This window comes from Salvelinus alpinus, chromosome 12 (genome assembly GCF_045679555.1).
Source record: "Salvelinus alpinus chromosome 12, SLU_Salpinus.1, whole genome shotgun sequence".
Lineage (NCBI taxonomy): Eukaryota > Metazoa > Chordata > Actinopteri > Salmoniformes > Salmonidae > Salvelinus > Salvelinus alpinus.
The window spans coordinates 47261145-47284549 of NC_092097.1; the positions used below are offsets into that span (position 1 = coordinate 47261145).

The 23405-nt window shown below is 44.7% G+C and overlaps 1 pseudogene; it reads left to right on the plus strand.

The window, feature by feature from the left end:
• Positions 1 to 4773: 4773 nt before the first annotated feature.
• Positions 4774 to 22227, plus strand: LOC139535305 (CCN family member 2-like; annotated as a pseudogene).
• The last annotated feature ends 1178 nt before the right edge of the window (positions 22228 to 23405 follow it).

The following is a 23405-nucleotide window of genomic DNA, read 5'->3' on the forward strand; positions in this document are numbered from 1 at the left end:
TCTTGATAAAATGAGCAATGGCAATTGGTTCAGTGATAAGATAATTGATTTCGTATCATACGATTAGCTTTTTACCACAGACTTTTATTATGAAGGCAAAATCCGAAAACCGGAAGTCTGAATGTGGATAGGATCCAGCTAGTGTTGCTGCGTGATGCTACTCCTATACACCTACATAGGATACCCATCCCCCGACCACTATAAACTTTATTTTCTAAAATTAAAAATTAAATAAAGTTCTAGAAACGCACCTTTGCACCATAGCCTACTTTTTGGTTGTATATGTTTCAGTGTCGCACCAGGAAAATAAATAGGCCCATAAAAAGTATAACTATTTTCGCCCAATGGAAATTCAGTAGAAACTTGATTTCAAAGTGTTACAATTGCTCCATCTTGAGGGCATAGAATAAAATGTTATTCAAGATTATAAAAAAATATGTATTGGGTTTATAATTCAAGTTTTTCTACTAACAAACAGTTGGTGATTCATTTGGTTACAATTACTGCCCAGGAGCAGTTGTTGTTGGGGGTTACTTGTGCCATGTTTGTCTTTCTAAATGTTTATGGAATTTCATTTTTTTTTTTTTAAGTATAATTCTAAAGCAATGACTTTTATAAAAAGTAAAATATGAAAAAGCTTTAACTTAACAAAATCCATAACTTCAGTCAATTATAACACATTTCCGATTTTCCACAAAAACGTTGAGAAGGACGTGTGTGGATTTTACATCCCTGCAGACGTTGTAATTGTCAAAGTATCTAGAACGATGGACAGTGTCCACAGTGGCAAGGTTGGTCTTTGCTCTGTAGGTTTTTGCCTACTCTGTGAAAAACACATGCGGCGAATACTACTGGTGTAGACCTTACCGTGAAATACTTACTTACAAGCCCTTAATCAACAGTGCAGTTCAAGAAATATTTACTAAATAAAATAAAGTAAAAAGAAAAAGTAACACAGTAGAATTACAATAACGAGGCTATATACAGGGGGCCTAGTACCGAGTAAATGTGCGGGGGTACAGGTTAGTCAAGGTAATTTGTATATGTAGGTAAGGGTAAAGTGACTATGCATAGAGGATAAACAGTGAGTAGCAGCAGTGTAAAAACAAAGCCGGGGTGGGGGGGTCAATGTAAATAGTCCAGGTGGCCATTTGATTAATTGTTCAGCAGTCTTATAGCTTGGGGGTAGAAGCTGTTGAGGAGCCTTTTGGACCTAGACTTGGCGCTCCAGTACCGCTTGACGTGCGGTAGCAGATAGAACAGTCTATGACTTGGGTGACTGAAGTCTTTGACAATTCTTTGGGCCTTCCTCTGACACCGCCTGGTATATAGGTCCTGGATGGCAGGAAGCTTGGCCCCAGTGATGTATTGGGCCGTACGCACTACACTCTGTGGCGCCTTACGGTCAGATACGGAGCAGTTGCCATATCAGGCGGTGATGCTCTCGATGGTGCAGCTGTAGAACTGGTAACTGCTGAAATAATGGAAACACCAATGTAAAATATCTTAATAGGGAATTGAAACCCAACGAGCCACCTTGGCAAAGATTTTACAGAGAGAGAGAGAGAGAGGAAATTGGGTCCCCTCCTGTCTCAGCCTCCAGTATTCATGCTGCAATAGTTTGTGTCGGGGGGCTAGGGTCAGTCTCTTATATCTGGAGTATTTCTCCTGTCTTATCCAGTGTCCTGTGTGAATTTAAGTATGCTCTCTCTAATTCTCTCTCTCTCTCTTTTTTTTCTCTCTCTCTCTCTCTCTCTCTCTCTCTCTCTCTCTCTCTCTCTCTCTCTCTCTCTCTCTCTCTCTCTCTCTCTCTCTCTCTCTCTCTCTCTCTCTCTCTCTCTCTCTCTCTCTCTCTCTCTCTCTCTCTCTCTCTCTCTCTCTCTCTCTCTCTCGGACCTGAGCCCTAGGACCATGCCTCATGACTACCTGGCCTGATGACTCCTTGCTGTCCCCAGTCCACCTGGTCGTGCTGCTGCTCCAGTTTCAACTGTTCTGCCTGGGGCTATGGAACCCTGACCTGTTCACCGGACGTGCTACCATGTCCCAGACCTGCTGTTTTCAACTCTCTAGAGACAGCAGGACTGGTAGAGATACTCTGAATGATCGGCTATGAAAAGCCAACTGACATTTACTCCTGAGGTGCTGACCTGTTGCACCCTCTACAACCACTGTGATTATTATTATTTGACCCTGCTAGTCAAATAATAATAATCACAGTGGTAGAGGGTGCAATAGGTCAGCACCTCAGGAGTAAATGTCAGTTCTGTTATAATCTGGCCATCCCTCATAGCCTGGTTCCTCTCTAGGTTTCTTCCTAGGTTCCAGCCTTTCTAGGGAGTTTTTCCTAGCCACCGTGCTTCTACACCAGCATTGCTTGCTGTTTGGGGTTTTAGGTTGGGTTTCTGTACAGCACTTTGTGACATCAGCTGATGTAAGAAGGGCTTTCTAAATATATTTGATTGATGATTGATTGGGTAGCAGGAACGTGGAATTAGAACTATTTTTGATTCCTGTCCAGTAACTATTTATATTATAGTCCACCATCTGTGACATCAGAAGGCAGACTTGATAAATGAATGGACAGAGGCAGGCAGTTTGCTAACACACCACCATAAATGGCATTGCAGCTTTCCTGAGATAGAGAGAGAGAAGAAACTGGCTAACCCCTGAAGATGGACCGAAGAGACGCTATGCTCGTTAGTTCCTTGTTGTTATGTATCATCACTCAGGTGAAGCCTGACAAACTCAAGAATTTCCTCACGAATTCAAGTTATCAATCATCTTACATTTTTTTTATCTTGTTCTTGGAAGAAAATGGACAGTTGATGGAAAGTTCAGCCTGATCGCCAGCTTACGGCTGGCGAAAATAGTATAAGTGTCACGCCCTGTGATTTGGGTGGGCATTCTATGTTCTATATTCTATGTTTTGTTTTCTATGATTTTGTGTTTCTATGTTTTGGCCGGGTATGGTTCTCAATCAGGGACAGCTGTCTATCGTTGTCTCTGATTGGGAACCATACTTAGGTAGCCCTTTTCCCCTCCTTTCGTTGTGGGTAGTTGACTTTGTTTATGGCACATAGCCTTTAGCTTCACGGTTTGTTTTGTAGTGTTTATTGTTTTTGTCGGCATTTCCAATAATAAAGTAATATGTAAGCTCACCACGCTGCACCTTGGTCCTCTTCCTTCAACAGCCGTGACAATAAGGTGGTTCACAAACTGATACTAAACGTTCTAAAACTAGAGCACTGTGTTAGAGTTGAAAGCACAGGGCTGGATGTTCGCGGTCACAGGGATGCTGGGGGTTGAGGTGCTCTATGGTGAGACGTTGGGGAGTTGTGTATTGCAAAACATATCTTTGACTGCTGGAGGCAAGAGATTGAAGACCTCTAGGCTATATTGCACAGAATTAGCAGAACTCCTTTGGGGTTATATATTTTGTCTACACAGCAACAGTCTAAAGGAAATTACAACAGCACAAAGGTGGAAGTGATGCTGTAAATTTTTCATGTGGGTAATATGAATATTAGTGCAATACATCCTGTGTGATGATCATGGTGTAATTTACTGACGGGGCTCGGTGGAACCTTCCGCAAATCTTTTTGTTTCCCATGAGAATTAGCACATCTAGTTCAGAATCCTGGATTAAATTATTTGCAATCGAAATACACCACCCCAAAAGTTTGAACATTTTTTACTGTATTAGTAGGGTTGCAAGCATTCCCGAAACTTTCCAGAAATTCTCAGTTTTTTCAGAAATCCTGGGTTAAAAATTCCGGTAGGAGGATTCCTTTGTGGCTAATTCCCTGCTGACTCCAGAAAGCCTTGAACCGGAATTTTGGGAAAGTTACATTCCGGTAGGAGGATTCCCTGTAACATTGTCCCTGTAAGTGTTACGCCTGCACCCGCTCTCTCTGGCTCTCGAGGGCGCCAGGCTGCTCTTCATTACGCACACCTGTCACCATCATTAGCGCTCACTGGATTCACCTGGACTCCTTCACTTTGTTGATTGCCTTCCCTATTTCTGTCTGCTCCTCAGTCTGTTCCCTGTGTCAGCATTAATGTTGTTATGTGTTCATGTCCAGATGCTGTCCTGTCCTGTTCCTTGTCCGTTGCTAATTAAATGTTCACTCCCTGTACTTGCTTCTCATCTACCAGCGTTGATCCTTACAGAATGCTGACACCACTAAAAGAAGCATCAGGGAGTTTTTGTTTTTGTTTTGGTTGTTGACGTCGGGTCTGAGTGCTATTGCCGAGGGAACCGGGGGAGCCTCAGCTAGCTCGTCAGGCTTCCACTCCTTAGCTGGCTCGAGTGGCGCCCATCCCACGTCATACTTCAGCCGGCCCATCAGACTCGCACGCCTCAACCAGTTCGTCGAGAACCCACGCCTCAGCGGGATCGTCGGGCTTTCATGCCTCAGCAGGATCGTCAGGCTCCCATGCCTCAGCTGGCTCGCCAGGCTCCCATGCCTCAGCTGGCTCGCCAGGCTCCCACACATTAATGTCCTTATGTGTTCATGTCCAGACGCTGTCCTGTTCCATTTCCGTTGCTAATTCAATGTTCACTCCCTGTACTGGCTTCTCATCTACCAGCATCAATCCTTGCAACAAGTTAATCAAACAAATATACACAAAAGTACAATAAGATATACAGTACAGTCGCACACAAAAAAGCCTTACACCGTACAGTCAACAAAAGGCAGCTGGATACTGCAGTTCATCATCCTACTGTAAACCCCTCTGTGTTAGGTGTGGTGCCAGCTGTGTGGGGGTCCCATGCCACAACTGCCCCTGCCTCTGGCCCGTGCCACGCTGCCTTCCAGAGGTGCCCCAGAGGTGCTGGACAAGCGGAGCTACTGCTAGGTGTGTGCCAGGCAGGAGGTTGAAGGCTGAACAGAGAGGTTTGTGTGTGACATTCAAATGATTTCCATTATGTGAACATGATAATGACAATAAGAGCTAGATTGGAGTGAGATGTAAGAGTGTATCCTATTTTTTCATGCACAGCAAGTCTTTTACTGAGACCAATTGTAACAGCTGTCATCCTCCTCTTCTGACGAGGAGAAGCGAGAAGGATCGGAGGACCAATATGCAGCGTGGTAAGTGTCCATGATGTTTATTTAAAGACATAAACTGAACACTACAAAATACTAAACAATAAACGTGAAACGAACGAAACCGAAACAGTACCATGTGGCAACAAACACTCACACGGAAACAAACACCCACAAACCAAAAGTGAAACCCAGGCTACCTAAGTATGATTCTCAATCAGGGACAACGATTGACAGCTGCCTCTGATTGAGAACCATACCAGGCCGAACTCAAAACCCCAACATAGAAAAACACACATAGACTGCCCACCCCAACTCACGCCCTGACCATACTAAATAAAGACAAAACAAAGGAAATAAAGGTCAGAACGTGACACCAATGTTGATCATCCTATTCCATAAATAATAGGAACATAGCCTAACTACTTCCAAATTCTCTTGTATTGTGAACAGCAGCCAAGGGTAATAATCCCACAATCTCCTGACGGATACAACAAGCATTATCAGCATTGATGTTAATATAGGGTTAGCCATACAGTATCTTCTCCCTTAACCACATACACTATCCATTTGCTTCACCCACTAAACTGATCAAAGTTCACTCTTCCCCTCCCCGTCTCACTACCTGTTTACTCCTCTCTCTGTGCCCAGGCCGGAACTCGCTGGGCTGTGAACTGTACGGCATGCGCTTCGAGGAGGGCCAGACATTCCAGCAGTCGTGTGCACAGCTGTGCCACTGCCTGGTTGGTGGGGTGACCTGCGTGTCACTGTGCAGTAATGACCTCCAGGTGCCTGCCGCAGCCAACTGCCCCAACCCCCAGCTAGTGCATTAGCCAGGGAGGTGCTGCAGGGAATGGGTCTGTGACAGCCTAGGCAACAACATTTACCCAGACACCATAGCAGTAGGACAGTACTCAATAGGCGAAAGGCAAATAAGACTTCAACTTATTCCTATTTGAATTAATAATTGGGTGACACATGCTTAATTAGCATATTTCCAAATGCATGACCAAGATGCAGGGCTCATTTGCTCATCAAAATCATGACATTCCATGGTCCAACTTTAACTTGCACAATGCAAGAACCTCTAGGGTTCAGTCAAGGCATAACACCTGTGAGGTTAAGGTTAGCATAATGCTGTAGGAAAGCTTAAAATACTGTGGAAAAACAGAAACAATGTTTTGAGAGCCTCATGGGAAGCAAACTAGCGATGTTTTGTTTTGGGATGCGTCTCTCCCTTCCCAGGGAGGATGATGGGACGGCAGCATGGTGCCAGGGGTTCCGATTACAGCTGGACCTATACCTGGCCACCGTTCACCCAGCTCCCTCGGGAAGGGAGAGGGTGTCAGCCCTTGTCTCATGCCTCTCGGGGAGAGCTCTAGAGTGGGCAAACGACCGTGTGGGGAGAAGGAGACGCGGCGTTGTACCATTTAGAGGAGTTCACCCGCCGCTTCCCGGGCCGTCTTCGACCATCCGCCGGAGGGTAGAGTGGTGGGGGAACGGCTCTTCCACTTGAGGCAGGGGACGAGGAGCGCCCAGGAGTTCACCCTGGAATTCCGGACCTTGGCCGCCGGAGCAGGATGGAATGACAGGGCCCTTATCGATCACTACCGATGCAGCCTGCACTAGGACGTCCGACGGGAGTTGGCCTGCAGGGATGCCACCATCACCTTTGACCAACTGGTGGATCTGTCTATCCGGTTAGATAACCTGCTGGTCACCCGCGGACGTCCAGAGAGGGACCTGTCAGTATCATCTTCCAGCACCCCCGCTCCGGTGCCCATGGACCAGTACAGAGACAAAATAGAGTCGCAATTCAACAGCTCAGACACAAGAGGTATGTGGCAGGGTCTACAGTCTATCACGGATTACAAAAAGAAAACCAGCCCCGTCGCGGACCAGGATGTCTTGCTCCCAGACAGGCTAAATAACTTTTTTGCCCGCTTTGAGGACAATACAGTGCCACTGACACGGCCCGCTACCAAAACCTGCGGGCTCTCCTTCACTGCAGCCGAGGTGAGTAAAACATTTAAACGTGTTAACCCTCGCAAGGCTGCAGGCCCAGACGGCATTCCCAGCCGCGTCCTCAGAGCATGCGCAGACCAGCTGGCTGGTGTGTTTACGGACATATTCAATCAATCCTTATCCCAGTCTGCTGTTCCCACATGCTTCAAGAGGGCCACCATTGTTCCTGTTCCCAAGAAAGCTAAGGTAACTGAGCTAAACGACTACCGCCCCGTAGCACTCACTTCCGTCATCATGAAGTGCTTTGAGAGACTAGTCAAGGACCATATCACCTCCACCCTACCGGACACCCTAGACCCACTCCAATTTGCTTACCGACCCAATAGGTCCACAGACGACGCAATCGCAACCACACTGCACACTGCCCTAACCCATCTGGACAAGAGGAATACCTATGTGAGAATGCTGTTCATCGATTACAGCTCAGCATTTAACACCATAGTACCCTCCAAACTCGTCATCAAGCTCGAGACCCTGGGTCTCGACCCCGCCCTGTGCAACTGGGTCCTGGACTTCCTGACGGGCCGCCCCCAGGTGGTGAGGGTAGGTAACAACATCTCCACCCCGCTGATCCTCAACACTGGGGCCCCACAAGGGTGCGTTTTGAGCCCTCTCCTGTACTCCCTGTTCACCCACGACTGCGTGGCCATGCACGCCTCCAACTCAATCATCAAGTTTGCGGATGACACTACAGTGGTAGGCTTGATTACCAACAACGACGAGACGGCCTACAGGGAGGAGGTGAGGGCCCTCGGAGTGTGGTGTCAGGAAAATAACCTCACACTCAACGTCAACAAAACAAAGGAGATGATTGTGGACTTCAGGAAACAGCAGAGGGAGCACCCCCCTATCCACATCGACGGGTCAGTAGTGGAGAAGGTGGAAAGTTTTAAGTTCCTCGGTGTACACATCACGGACAAACTGAATTGGTCCACCCACACAGACAGCGTTGTGAAGAAGGCGCAGCAGCGCCTCTTCAACCTCAGGAGGCTGAAGAAATTCGGCTTGTCACCAAAAGCACTCACAAACTTCTACAGATGCACAATCGAGAGCATCCTGTCGGGCTGTATCACCGCCTGGTACGGCAACTGCTCCGCCCACAACCGTAAGGCTCTCCAGAGGGTAGTGAGGTCTGCAGAACGCATCACCGGGGGCAAACTACCTGCCCTCCAGGACACCTACACCACCCGATGTCACAGGAAGGCCATAAAGATCATCAAGGACAACAACCACCCAAGCCACTGCCTGTTCACCCCGCTATCATCCAGAAGGCGAGGTCAGTACAGGTGCATCAAAGCAGGGACCGAGAGACTGAAAAACAGCTTCTATCTCAAGGCCATCAGACTGTTAAACAGCCACCACTAACATTTAGCGGCCGCTGCCAACATACTGACTCAACTCCAGCCACTTTAAAAATGGGAATTGATGGGAATTATGTAAAAATGTACCACTAGCCACTTTAAACAATGCCACTTAATATAATGTTTACATACCCTACATTACCCATCTCATATGTATATGTATATACTGTACTCTATATCATCTACTGCATCCTGCCATCTTTATGTAATACATGTACCACTAGCCACTTTAAACTATGCCACTTTATGTTTACATACCCTACAGTACTCATCTCATATGTATATACCGTACTCTATACCATCTACTGCATCTTGCCTATGCCGTTCTGTACCATCACTCATTCATATATCTTTATGTACATATTCTTTATCCCTTTACACTTGTGTGTATAAGGTAGTAGTTGTGGAATTGTTAGGTTAGATTACTTGTTGTTATTACTGCATTGTCGGAACTAGAAGCACAAGCATTTCGCTACACTCGCATTAACATCTGCTAACCATGTGTATGTGACTAATACAATTTGATTTGATTTGATTTGATTTGAGCTGGGAAAGGCTGCGCTTAGGGAGGCTGGAGGAGGGGCCGTCACGTGCACCATCTGTGGCCGCAGAGGGCACACTGCCGGTCGGTGCCAGGTTGGTCCCTCTGGGAATCGAGGCAGCAGGCAGGGCACTCTGGCGTCATCCCAGGTGAGTCTGCACCACTCTCATCCAGAGTCCTCTGTTGTCCACCTGTTTGTACCTGTTTGTTTTCCTGAGTTTTCCCCGCATTTCCAGCATAAGGCGCTCGTCGATTCAGGCGCGGCTGGGAAGTTTATCGACAGAGCGTTCGCCCTTAGTTTAGGGATCCCCATTATTCCTGTGGTTAGACCTTTCCCGGTACACGCTCTGGATAGTCGACCATTAGGGTCCGGGCTAATCAGGGAAGCCACCATCTCCCTGGCCATGGTGACGCAGGGGGGTCACGAGGAGAAGGAGGAGGTGTGTAGGAATTTCCGTTGGTGCTACCGTAAAAAGAAGCCGACTCAATTACCACCACATCGACGGGGGGATTGTGCGATAAATCTCCTGGTAGACGCTGCACTTCCCAGGAGATGTGTATCCCCTGTCGCAAGCGGAGACAGCGGCTTGTGCGATAGAACATCTTTGGAGGGAGCTGAAAGTTCGTATTGCCCAGCGACAGCCCCGAAACCTGAAGGATCTGGAGAAGGTCTGTATGGAGGAGTGGGCCAAAATCCCGTCTGCAGTGTGTGCAAACCTGGTCAAGAACTACAGGAAACTTATGATCTCTGTAATTGCAAACAAAGGTTTCTGTACCAAATATTAAGTTCTGCTTTTCTGATGTATCAAATACTTATGTCATGCAATAAAATGCAAATTAATTACTTAAAAATCATACAATGTGATTTTCTGGATTTTTGTTTTAGATTCCGTCTCTCACAGTTGAAGTGTACCTATGATAAAAATTACAGACCTCTACATGCTTTGTAAGTAGGAAAACCTGCAAAATCGGCATCAAATACTTGTTCTCCCCACTGTATGTCTCTGAATCCCTGCGTCAGGGGTACATTCGGTCCTCCTCGAGTTTCTTTTTTGTGAAGAAGGAGGGAGGTCTGCGCCCATGCATTGAATATCGAGGTCTCAATCAAATCACGGTGAGGTACAGTTACCCACTACCTCTCATCGCCACGGCGATTGAGTCAATGCACGGGCCCGCTTCTGCACTAAACTGGATCTCAGGAGCGCGTACAACCTGGTGCGCATCCGGGAGGGAGACGAGTGGAAGACGGCGTTTAGTACCACCTCAGGGTATTATGAGTACCTCGTCATGCCGTACGGGTTGATGAATGCTCCATCAGTCTTCCAATCCTTTGTGGACGAGATCTTCAGGGACCTGCACGGGCAGGTTGTAGTGGTGTATATCGATGACATTCTGATATACTCCGCTACACACGCCGAGCATGTGTCCTTGGTGCGCAGGGTACTTGGATGACTTTTGGAGCATGACCTGTACGTCAAGGCTGAGAAAGGCCTGTTCTTTCAGCAGGTCGTCTACTTCCTAGGGTATCGCATTTCCACATCAGGGGTGGAGATGGAGAGTGACCGCATTTCAGCCGTGCATAATTGGCCGACTCCCACCACGGTAAAAGAGGTGCAGCGGTTTTTAGGGTTTGCCAATTACTACCGGAGATTTATCCGGGGTTTTGGCCTGTCTGCAGTGGTCGGACAGGGCTTTTGGGCAACTAAGAGCTCTGTTTAGTGGAGGTGGACTCGTCCGAGTCTGGGATAGGAGCTGTGCTCTCTCAGTGCTGGTGCACGCCACATCGAAGAAGCTCAGCCCGGCGGAGCGGAACTATGATGTGGGGCACCGGGAGCTGTTGGCTGTAGTTAAAGCTTTGAAGGCATGGAGACATTGGCTTGAGGGGGCTAAACACCCTTTTTTTCATCTGGACTGACCACCGCAACCTGGAGTACATCCGGGCAGCGAGGAGACTGAATCCTCGTCAGGCAAGGTGGCTCCGGCGGTCCGGCGGTGGACGACTGGTTCCGGCGCGTGGAGGACACATGTGACGCCGCCCATGTCCACCTTCAGCGCGCTGTGCTGCACCAGAAAGTGGGCGCAGACCGCCACCGCAGTGAGGCCCCAGTGTTCACACCGGGGGACCGGGTCTGGCTCTCGACCTGAAACCTGCCCCTCCGCCTGCCCTGCCGGAAGCTGGGCCCGTGGTTTGTGGGGCCATTTAAAGTCCTGAGGAGAGTGAACGAGGTATGTTACAGGTTACAGCTTCCCCCCGATTACCGTATTAACCCATCGTTCCATGTGTCTCTCCTCAGGCCGGTGGTGGTTGGTCCGCTCCAGGAATCTGAGGTGTGGGAGGTTCCTCCGCCCCCTCTGGACATCGAGGGGGCCCGGCATACTCTGTTTGTTCCATCCTGGATTCGAGGCGTCGGGCGGGGGGCCTTCAGTACCTCGTGGAGTGGGAGGGGTACGGTCCGGAGGAGAGGTGCTGGGTTCCGGTGGTGGATGTGTTGGACCCTGAACTGCTGCGGGAGTTCCACCGTCACCGGCCGGATCGCCCTGCGCCTCGCCCTCCGGGTCGTCCCCGAGGCCGGTGTCGGCGCGCCGCTGGAGCCGCGTGTCAAGGGGGGATACTGTCACGACTTCCACCGAAGTCGGCTCCTCTCCTTGTTCGGGTGGCGTTTGGCGGTCGACCGTCACCGGCTTTCTAGCCATCGCCGCTCCATTTTTCCATTGTTCCATTTGTTTTGTCTTGTTCCCTGCACACTTGGTTTTAATTCCCTAATCACACTACATGTATTTATTCCTCTGTTCCCCTCCATGTCTTTGTGTGAAATTGTTTTTGTTACATGTTCGTGTGTACGCACCAGGCTGGGTTTTCCCCCGTTATAACATTTGCTCAATTTTTGTGACTGTTTCGCGCATAGCACTTTTACCTTTGGCTGGAGGTTTTGATGCAGTGGCGTCTGTCTGTTTTATTTGCCTCTGCCTTAATAAAGTGTGCGCCTGTTCACAACTCTCTGCTCTCCTGCACCTGACTTCTCCACCAGTAGCGCACACCGTGACATGTTTGGAGTCTAAGCCACAGTTCACGCCCTTTACCCACCCTGCCACAAAACCCTAGCAAGCAAATCTGCTACAATTCTCTAATACGCATTCTACTGCACACTCACTCACTCACTCACTCACTCACTCACTCACTCACTCACTCACTCACTCACTCACTCACTCACTCACACACACACACACTGTACTCACATACTGGAGAGATTTGGGTCACTCTGTTTTCATGAATATATCATCTGGGTCTATAAAAATATTTTCAGAAAATAAAGCTCAAGCACCAAGGAAATAAGATAGCATTTGTGTGTTACATAAATTGCATAGTTTATTTACAAAAAAAGTACATTAAAAAACACACTGCAATTTGACATACCAGGTATGAAGCAGAAATGGACTTGAAAAATATATATTTTTTGGTGCCTATCAATATTACAAACGTACAGTATCATATATCATATATATTATGTTAACTAATAGCAAAAAAAGTTTGGGAATTGGCCTAATCAAGACCAAATTAAATCTGTGTGACATGATACCCTTTTATTTATAATTTTAGAATGTCAGTGTACTAGCTAGTACACAGTGCAGGTTTTAATCATGACCAGTAGGACCGCCTCAATGCCAAATGATCCTAGGTAGATTTAAAACAGCATAATTCTGCAGTTCTGGTGAGAACTGGCAAAATGTTTCACAAATTCATCCATGTTGAGGGAGCGTGCCCTCCTTGACTCAACACGGAGAATTCCAAGTTAACCTGTCATCAACCATTGTTGTCCTAAGGTGGGTTTTAATCAGTTTTAAAGCTGAGAAGCTTCTCTCACAAGAAGCACTGCTGACTGGTGTAACAACAGAAATCTTACAGAGTAGAAATAGCTCATGGAAGACCTCTTTATAAGGTTCTAGAAACACATCTGTTGGATTCCAAGATGGCAGCATGTCAAGTCGTTTGTCTGTGACTAGTACATTTTAACCTACTAATATGTACTACTAACCTACATTTTAACCTACTAATAACCTACTAATAACACTCACATTCAGACTCATACATACACGCTGTCCCTCTCTCCCCTTACCTTCGTTGGCCTGTTATTTTTTTTATGTCAGAGAAAATGACAATTTACGTGGTATTGCTTTGTGCACTGACTTTACTGAACTCTGGAGAAAACGAACATTGTCGCAGGGTGAGTACATCTGACAATGTGCTCTCCCGTCCATTAGACATTTTGTCTGCAGGAACTCGCTCTTTTTTACTCGGTCCACTCGTCCAAGTGCCGATGCATTTGTGGCATGATGTGAACAGTACGAATGTGTCACTACCAAAGTCTAATGGTTTTAAATGACTGTTTTGTATTGTCTGGAAACTCACTTGTAGAGGTGGGGGTGTGGCTATATATGTAAAATCTAAATGCCATGTAAGTGTGGCAAAGTCTGAAACTATTTGTAAACAGTTGGAATTTCTTGCTTTGAATATTGAGGTTTCAAAGGGCCTATCTATAACTGTGATTGGCTGTTATAGACCCCCCTCTGCTCTCGGTGATGCATTTTCTTCATTGACGCACCTTATGTCTAAACTTCTTTACAGTGAAATGATCTTGATTGGTGATCTCAACTGGTGTTGGTTAAAGCCGGTGTCTGATGATTTAAAAATGTTTTGTAATTCTATGAATCTTACCCAGTTGATTAACTCACCCACTCGCCCAAATCTTAAATGCCCAGATAAATCTACCCTGATTGATTTGATATTGACAAATGTTCCACATAAATATTCTGCAGTTGGTGTTTTTTGTAATGATTTAAGTGACCATTGTGCTGTTGTTGCTGTTAGAAATACTAAGGTTCCAAAGACAAACCCACGTTTTATTCGTAAGAGAAATTTGAAGAGTTTTAACGAGCAGGCTTTCTTTCATGATTTGTTTTATTTTGACTGGAATAAGATTGAGTTTATCCCTGATGTGGAAACTGCCTGGATATTCCTTCATGATGTTTTTTTCCAAATAGTAAACAAACATGCCCCATTCCACAGGTTCAGGGTTAAATGGCGGGATAATCCATGGTTTTCTTCTGAGCTGTCTTGTATTATTCACGACCGTAATCTAGCCTGGGCTAAAGCAAGGAAATCTTGTTCTGATGCTGATTGGCTTATTTTTAGGCAGTTACGAAACAAGTGTTCTTTTCTTCTCAGGAAGGCCAAGTCTGAATATTTTATGTCTGGTACCACTGATAACCTGAATGACCCTAGAAAGTTTTGGAATGCTATTAAGTCTATGTCTGGTAACAGTAATGTTAATGAATTACCATCATGTGTTTTGAAGGACTCTGTTGCTATGTATTACAAAACTGAAATTGTTTCAATGAGCACTTTGTATCATCTGGTAGGCTGTTTGATTCAGTGTCCTCTGTCTCTGTACAACCCTGTGTGGATGAACCAGTGTCCTCTGTCTCTGTACAACCCTGTGTGGATGAACCAGTGAGAGCTGGTCAAACTTTTAGCTTTTTGCCATTATCAGTACAGGTGGTACATAAAGCCCTGAAATCCTTAGATCAAAGAAAGCCTGCAGGTCCTGATCTTTTGGATCCCTGCTTTTTAAATCTGGCAGCTGATTTCATAGCTGAACCACTTACATATCTGTTCAATCTAACCCAGGAATGTAATGAAATTCCAAAGATCTGGAAATCAGCATTTGTCCTACCACTTTTAAAAGGGGGAGATCCAACTCTTTTAAATAATTATAGGCCAATCTCAAAGCTGTCACCCCTGGTGATAATACTTGAAACCCTTGTAAGTGAACAGCTAAAATAGTTTTTATTTACTAACTCTATTTTATCAATGTACCAATCGGGCTTCAGAAAGAAGCATAGCACAATTACAGCAGCCATGAAGTTTTTAAATGATATCACTGAAGCCCTTGACAAAAAACAGCACTGTGTCTCACTTTTTATTGATCTCTCTAAGGCTTTTGATACAGTTGATCATGCTATACTAAGGCAGAGATTGTTGAGTGTAGGTCTTTCGGAGCATGCAGTTGCATGGTTTGCTAACTATCTGTCTGATAGAACTCAGTGCACTCAATTTGATGGGCTTATGTCTGTAAATTGTCTGCCCTTAACGGTGTGCCCCAAGGCTCTGTACTTGGTCCTCTCTTATTCACTATATATATAAATGATTTAGACAAAAATGTCCAAAATGCACAACTTCATTTTCATGCTGATGATACTGTTATTTACTGTTGTGCCTCATCTCTTACAAAAGCTTTCCAGAACTTGCAAACTGCTTTTATACTGTTCAACATACCTTGTGTCAATTGAAGCTTATCCTCAATACTGACAAAACTAAACTAATGGTGTTTTCTAATGCAAGAAATAGACCTCTGAACCTTTCACCTATTACTACCTGTCAGGGCAAAGAGATTGAGGTTGAAACCTCATATAAATATCTTGGAATTCTAATTGATGACGGCCTCTCTTTTAAATTGCATATTCAACAACTTACAAAAAAATTGAAGCTGAAATTGGGATTTTATTTTAGGAATAAGGCCTATTTTTCTTTTGAAGCCAGAAGGAGGCTAGTATCAGCTACATTTATGCCTTTACTAGACTATGGGGATATTTTATATATGAATGCTTCCGCTCAGTGTTTGAGATCAATTGACACTCTTTACCATGGCACTTTGAGATTTATTTTAAACTGCAAAACCCTTACGCACCACTGCACTTTGTATACCAGGGTTGGCTGGCCTTCTCAAGTCACTCGTAGGCTCAGTCACTGGTATACTTTTATTTACAAAGCCATTTTGGGTTTACTACCTTTTTATTTGGGCATTTTTATTGTTCAGAAATGTGGTGGGTACTCTCTTCGTTCGCTGGACTTTATCCTGCTAACTGTTCCAAATGTCCGAACTGAATTTGGTAAAAGGTCTTTTATGTACTCTGTGCCATCGTCTTGGAACACCTTACAAAATACTTTTAAACTGGAAGAACTTGTCCCGATTGGTGTTTTTAAATCACTGATGAAGGATTTTGAGGCTGATTCCCTGACCTGTCAATGTTTTTATTTTTGCTGTTTTTGATTTTGTTATACTCTTGTGAATTCAATGGTTTTTACTAGATTACTTGTAGTTTTTCATGTCTGTCTGTAATTTTTGTAATGACTTGGTGCTGCCTATCTTGGCCAGGACGCTCTTGAAAAATATATTTTAAATCTCAATGAGCCCTTCCTGGTTAAATAAAGGTTAAATAAATAAAATAAATAAAAACAACAAAGTCAAGGAGAGTAGACGGTCTGTTCTTTTCACTTTTCTCTCTCCTATCAAGAAGCCGCTTGGTGTGATGAACCTCATGTTTGAGGTCCTCTAAATCTGACTCAAAGGTCTGAGCAAAGGCAAACAGAGGCTCCTCACTAAAGACTGTTGTACTCTTTGGGTTGAGAGACTGGACCCCTTGCATTATCTCGTAATTCTTCTATGAAAAACGACTCTGCAGCTCAGCTGTGAGACTGTCAAGCACCTGATAAAAGATAGCTCTTTGGAAGCTCTCACCATCACTTTGGTCACTATTTTTCTGTCCTACAGTGCTCATCATCAATGAGTCGTGAAATCTTAAGCTTGTTTTAGGCTGTCCTTTTACACACTGTTTGTACACTTATTTTGCAGTGCTTTGCAATCTCTTCAACCTTTTTCCTTAAATAATGTGTCATATCTCTATGGAAATGTATAATTAAGGGATCCACAAGATTAGATACTAACAGCTGCTAACTAAAATGTGTATTGTAAAGTATAGGCCTGTCCTACCATTGGGCCCTTTTGGAACAGCATATCTGGTGCTTGATGCAGTTGGGAGGGGCTCGATGACATCTCCTGGTAGCTCTGACTCACTGTCTTGCCCAGAGCCAGAGGTCTCTGTGTCATCCCTTGATACATCTATTACATTAAAATAGCACAATAACCATTAGTGTATAATCACAATAAAAATGCCACAACCATCAAAACACGAACACACATGAATCAACAACCAACATTTTAAAGTGAGGCTTAATCTGACAAAATCATCTATTACAATTTGAAGCTAAACTTAAATTCTGAACTGGGCATGTGACTGACAGTTTTCCTGGTAGATGCTCTGACATGGTGGTGGTAGACTGGGTCCTTGTGAAGTCTGACCACACTGACTCTGACTAGCCTCAGGTAGGGAGCTGCTCTGGGGTCCGGTGGTGATGCAAGGGCTGGGGTCTGTTTGCACCTGATCTGCCTGTTTGTGCTTCTTTAAAAAGAAGTCTGATATCTCTACCTTTCTTTTCATGTTTAATTGACCCTATTCAAAAATAAGACAGTCTGTGGTTACATCTAAGCATCCAATTACCCACATTTTAGTGTAATCTTAATTACAAATCCCCATTATCCTAATTGTACCTTAAAATCACTACCAGCCTAAGTTACTAGTTAAATCATGGCTAGCCCTACTCTGCAGTAAGTAACTTAGCTAGCTATCATTTCTGACACCTTTATGATAGCAAACAGGCTATCTGCAAATTGTGGTAATCTTTTGTGTAACATTAACAGATTGATAATAACACTTGTTCGTTTTGAGTTAAAGTACAAAAATCTAACTGCGTTAATTTATTTCAAATTGCTGAATGTTAACTTTCTGAACACTGTCAGCTGTAGCCTACTAGTTACCCCACATTAGCTAAACATTCGTGTACTGTAACTTACAACACTGCACTGTATATGCGTGTATTACTACCACAGACGTAAACATAAGCAACAAAATACACAGAGAACTATCCCAAAATGTTGAAAATATGTAGTAACTACTTGCTTAAAGTCTTGAAATAACTTAGGTGCTGCAAAGACATGTACTGCTTGTTTGCCATGGCAAAACATCTTGAAGCGCACAACACAGAGGAATTAGGATGCATTTCAGATATTTCCTGTTTGACAAAAGGGCGCAGTTCAATTGAACCTGCAAGGCAGTGTTTACACAGTAGCATTCCAATGGAGTAATAACATCATTGAGACTCTGTTTATGGTTAACACTTTAATTGAACCAGGTTTTACATAAAGCATTCATAACACCTTTATGAAAGCAGTCATAACAGTTTATGAATGTTACAGTATCATTCATAACAACGTTCTTAACACATGTTATGACTGGTTTCACGAAGGTGTTATGAATGCCTTATGTACGGATACCCTCTTCAAGTAAAGTATTAGGCGTTTTTGCAGCTAGCCTACTGTAGATGCTTCAAAGGCGTGGAGTGTGTGCAAGGAGTACAGTAGTTACAGCACAGCAGTAGACAGGCTGTATTGAATCCTGCAGTCAAATGTAATAAAGCATTTGAAACCACAATATTCCTATTTAAAACCTTCTAGATGTAAAGACCCTGTTTTGGGGACCTGCGTGGTACCAGTACCGATTCCGACCAGCATTTTTGCTTATAAATCGATCTGTGGACAGCATAGATTGAAATGGCTTGCATTGAGCGGTCACCCTGATTCTCACGGGCACAGCAGGATGTGAAATCTGACACCACTTGAAGCTGGGATGTCGCTCCTACCATTTCCATTGGCTCTTCAACTCCTGGCTGAACCCTACATCACAGCCACTAATAGAATCCTTACATCGTAGTGCAACTGGAGAGAGAGGTTTCGTCGCTGTAGCACACACAGAGATCAATTTATAGCCAGCAATTTTACATTTTACATTTTAAACAAAAATCCTTTCTGTTTGTCATAGACGGACAAGGTTAGTTTGAGATAAAAGGCGAGTTCCTAACGAGTTCAGGGAGCCAAGCTAGAGATCTGTGAGACGTCCACAGAGACAGGGGTAGACGCTTTGCTCAAGAGAGACCATTACATGTTGACCACATCGCTCGCATCATGTGCACGAGAGTTGCAAAATACATTTACACATACATGTTATTCAATCATTGCACCCACACTGCTCGCACGAGTCAATGAGCGTCTGCGTAGCCAGGTGCTAAAATAGAACTTGGTTCTATTAGTGACGCTTGACGCCTTGCAAATCCTTCCTCTCCCATCTCCTCATTGATCTTTAGGAGCAAATACCCACGTGGGTGATTGAAAGATGAACTGAGGTCCACACTCCAGTCCAGTTGGTGGTGGTAATGCACATTAAAGTTGGTTGCGAACCTCCATATAAAGAAGAAGCCTGAAGGAGGAGAGATTACTAGAAACAAAATTGGTTTACCCTTTTATCTGTGGATTAACTGTTGGAGTAGAGGACCTGCATTTCAGGTAAAGTAACAACCCAATGTTTATATTTCAGGACAAATTAGCTAGATTGCCATAAATGTTTGCTTTTCGACCTGTCCCCAAATGAATATAGTTGGTTCAGAGTTTGTTTTGATATTTCAACCTGCGTGTCCTGATCGCGTCTGGTGTGGGTGGACAAAATCAACCTGCGTGTCCTGATCGCGTCTGGTGTGGGTGGACAAAATCAACATGCGTGTCCTGATCGCGTCTGGTGTGGGTGGACAAAATCAACATGCGTGTCCTGATCGCGTCTGGTGTGGGTGGACAAAATCAACATGCGTGTCCTGATCGCGTCTGGTGTGGGTGGACAAAATCAACATGCGTGTCCTGATCGCGTCTGGTGTGGGTGGACAAAATCAACATGCGTGTCCTGATCGCGTCTGGTGTGGGTGGACAAAATCAACATGCGTGTCCTGATCTCGTCTGGTGTGGGTGGACAAAATCAACATGCGTGTCCTGATCGCGTCTGGTGTGGGTGGACAAAATCAACATGCGTGTCCTGATCGCGTCTGGTGTGGGTGGACAAAATCAACATGCGTGTCCTGATCGCGTCTGGTGTGGGTGGACAAAATCAACATGCGTGTCCTGATCGCGTCTGGTGTGGGTGGACAAAATCAACATGCGTGCGATGGGGCACTCGGACACTTGGACACTCGGACGCACGAGCGGTGTGTTCAGCATGTTAGAAAATATGCACTAAACATACAAATATGTATTTTACAGTTGGTAAAGGAAGGTGAAATATTTTAGTCAGTCATTCTATAGTTTGATTATGCTATATTTAAAATTCAAAATGTCTTTGTTTCAGGTGCATGTAAACAACTGAATAACGTGAGAAAAGGGAAACCCGCACGCTGCTCTTGCTAGTATCACTGTTCTTTATTAAGCTTTACGTATCAGCCTCTTGGCCTTCGTCAGAGCTTTGGTATTATACTATATTAAGAAAGCATATAAGTAATTCCAAGCCTTATTCATTCAGTTTTGTAGAGTAGGAAATATATTTCCTATTTTTATCATATTTGTACTGTATACTTGAGCTTGTGTCCTGTGACTACATCTCAGCAATGTATAACTATTTTTACCAGAAAGGTGTGATTTCAGCCTTTCTTGGAGTATGCAGCATTACTAGTTATTGTTTATGGCCCTCTCATGGTAAATAATAACTTTTGGGGATTATTTTGATTACATGTTTTAAATTAAATTTAGTTACATTAAACTGGTTAATGAACAATACATGTTTTTCATTAATTATTCATAAAATGTCCTTTGTGTGTATTAGCAAAGCCATATCCAACCACAATAACGTCACATGCCAAACCCCATGAGTATACAAAAGGCCAAAAGGCATCACATTGCCCTTGTCTTTCAACACGACCCAGTGGAGAGACCACCAGAGAGGGAGAGGTTGCGTCGGGACTTTGGTGGTGATGCAGCTCACTCTCAGGGCCAGTACCTGAGCTCCAAACTGCATCGAGCAGATCCCAGATTGGAGCCTCTGCTCCCACAGCTGTGGTCCAGGTATCTTCACCCGCAGCTCAAACCAGAACTTGGCCTGCCGCTCATCGACCCAGACCAGACTGTGCCAGGTCAGGCTATGCCAGGCCACTGTCTTGCAGCACAGCAGGTCGCATGAGGTGAGTGGGAGCTATCTTCACCTTTCTTTACCTCAAACACTTTGCAAATACTCTTACTGCTCAAACTGTCTGCCGGCTTTGTTTTGAGGTTGGTTCAGGTAGGATGGATTGCCACTCAAGACGGATGGTTCAGGTAGGATGGATTGCCACTCCAGACGGATGGTTCAGGTAGGATGGATTGCCACTCCAGACGGATGGTTCAGGTAGGATGGATTGCCACTCCAGATGGATGGTTCAGGTAGGATGGATTGCCACTCCAGACGGATGGTTCAGGTAGGATGGATTGCCACTCCAAATGGATGGTTCAGGTAGGATGGATTGCCACTCCAGACGGATGGTTCAGGTAGGATGGATTGCCACTCCAAATGGATGGTTCAGGTAGGATGGATTGCCACTCCAAATGGATGGTTCAGGTAGGATGGATTGCCACTCCAAATGGATGGTTCAGGTAGGATGGATTGCCACTCCAGACGGATGGTTCAGGTAGGATGGATTGCCACTCCAAATGGATGGTTCAGGTAGGATGGATTGCCACTCCAAATGGATGGTTCAGGTAGGATGGATTGCCACTTCAGACGGATGGACAGTTTGTGCATTTCATTCTCTTACCTCACTTTTTGGCAAATGGGAAAAATTACTTGATATGGTTTACAATTGTACCTTTACTTAGATTTAACTTTACTTACATTGACCATCAATTGATCATACATCTATACCATCAGAAGAATTGCGTTATGAAGAACAGCAGTGAAAGTTATTTATTATTTCATAGTTCATATTGATCAAATACAAGTTCATGCGAGAGATCAATCAGAATCATTCAGTGTTATCAATAACTGTCTGATGCCCACTAGGCTATGTACAGTATGTCTATTCAAGGGAACGGGTACCTGCAAGAGCAGCTATAGGTCTCCTTTACCCATTCGTCTGGAGCACCAGGGCTGTTTCAGCACGCGGGTCTGTAGACCCCGGTTGTGTGGCCTACAGTGTCCGGACGGCCGCTGCTGCAGCCCGTACTGCACCAGACTGTCCGCATGGCCTTTCATTGCCCCCAGGGCAGGAAGAGCCACCAGCTGGTGATGATGATTGAGTCCTGCTCCTGCCACCACTACAACTGTCCCCAGTCACAGCCTACAGGAGAGCCATACCCTGGCTTTAAAGTATAGGACCATGAAGAGGGAAACAGCCCCAACGCCAGAGGTAAGCAGGCCCTGTCAGTGAAGATACTGGACAACGATCTAAGCAGCGAATCGAAGGGTAGGATTAAATCAAACTTGCACTGCGTGGTTCCTCCACTGTTGAAAAAGCACCATTAATTTTGACCCTGTAAACATGGTCAAATTCTTTGCATTACTTCAAATACATTTGAATGTGTAATAACAATGTTAATTTTTGACCAATGATTGGGTCCCTTTAATTGAAATATCTTCAAGATTCTTAGAGAGAGAGAGAGAGAGAGAGAGAGAGAGAGAGAGAGAGAGAGAGAGAGAGAGAGAGAGAGAGAGAGAGAGAGAGAGAGAGAGAGAGAGAGAGAGAGAGAAAAAAAAAAACACTAATTGATGGATAATGGTGGATGCTGAGGTAGAAGTCTACTGCAGCTGTGTCAGTTACCTCAAAGTAAATATGGAACTGAAACTACAGTAGGTAGTTCCTGTAAGTAAAAATAGGTTACTGTGAATTCCAAATTACCTTTGTCTGCAAGCTTAGCTGTGAGTCATAATTCCTATAAAATGTTATCAATTACAGTTGAAGTCGGAAGTTTACATACACCTTAACCAAATACATTTAAACTCAGTTTTTCACAATTCCTGACATTCAAACCTAGTAAAAATTCCCTGTTTTAGGTCAGTTAGGATCACCACTTTATTTTAAGAATGTGAAATGTCAGAATAATAGTAGAGAGAATGATTTATTTCAGCTTTTATAACTTTCATCACATTCCCAGTGGATCAGAGGTTTACATACACTCAATTCGTATTTGGTAGCATTACCTTGAAATTGTTTAACTTGGGTCAAACGTTTCACGTGGCCTTCCACAAGCTTCCCACAATAAGTTTGGTGAATTTTGGCCCATTCCTCCTGACAGAGCTGGTGTAACTGAGTCAGGTTTGTAGGCCTCCTTGCTCGCACACACTTTTTCAGTTCTGCCCACAAATTTTCTATAAGATTGAGGTCAGGGCTTTGTGATGGCGACTCCAATACCTTGACTTTGTTGTCCTTAAGCCATTTTTCCAAAACTTTGGAAGTATGCTTGGGGTCACTGTCCATATGGAAGACCCATTTGCGGCCAAGCTTTAACTTCCTGACTGATGTCTTGAGATGTTACTTCAATATATCCACATCATTTTCCTCCCTCATGATGCCATCTATTTTGTGAAGTGCACCAGTCCCTCCTGCAACAAAGCACCCCCACACCATGATGCTGCTGCCACCCCCGTGCTTCACAGTTGGGATGGTGTTCTTCGGGCTTGCAAGCCTCC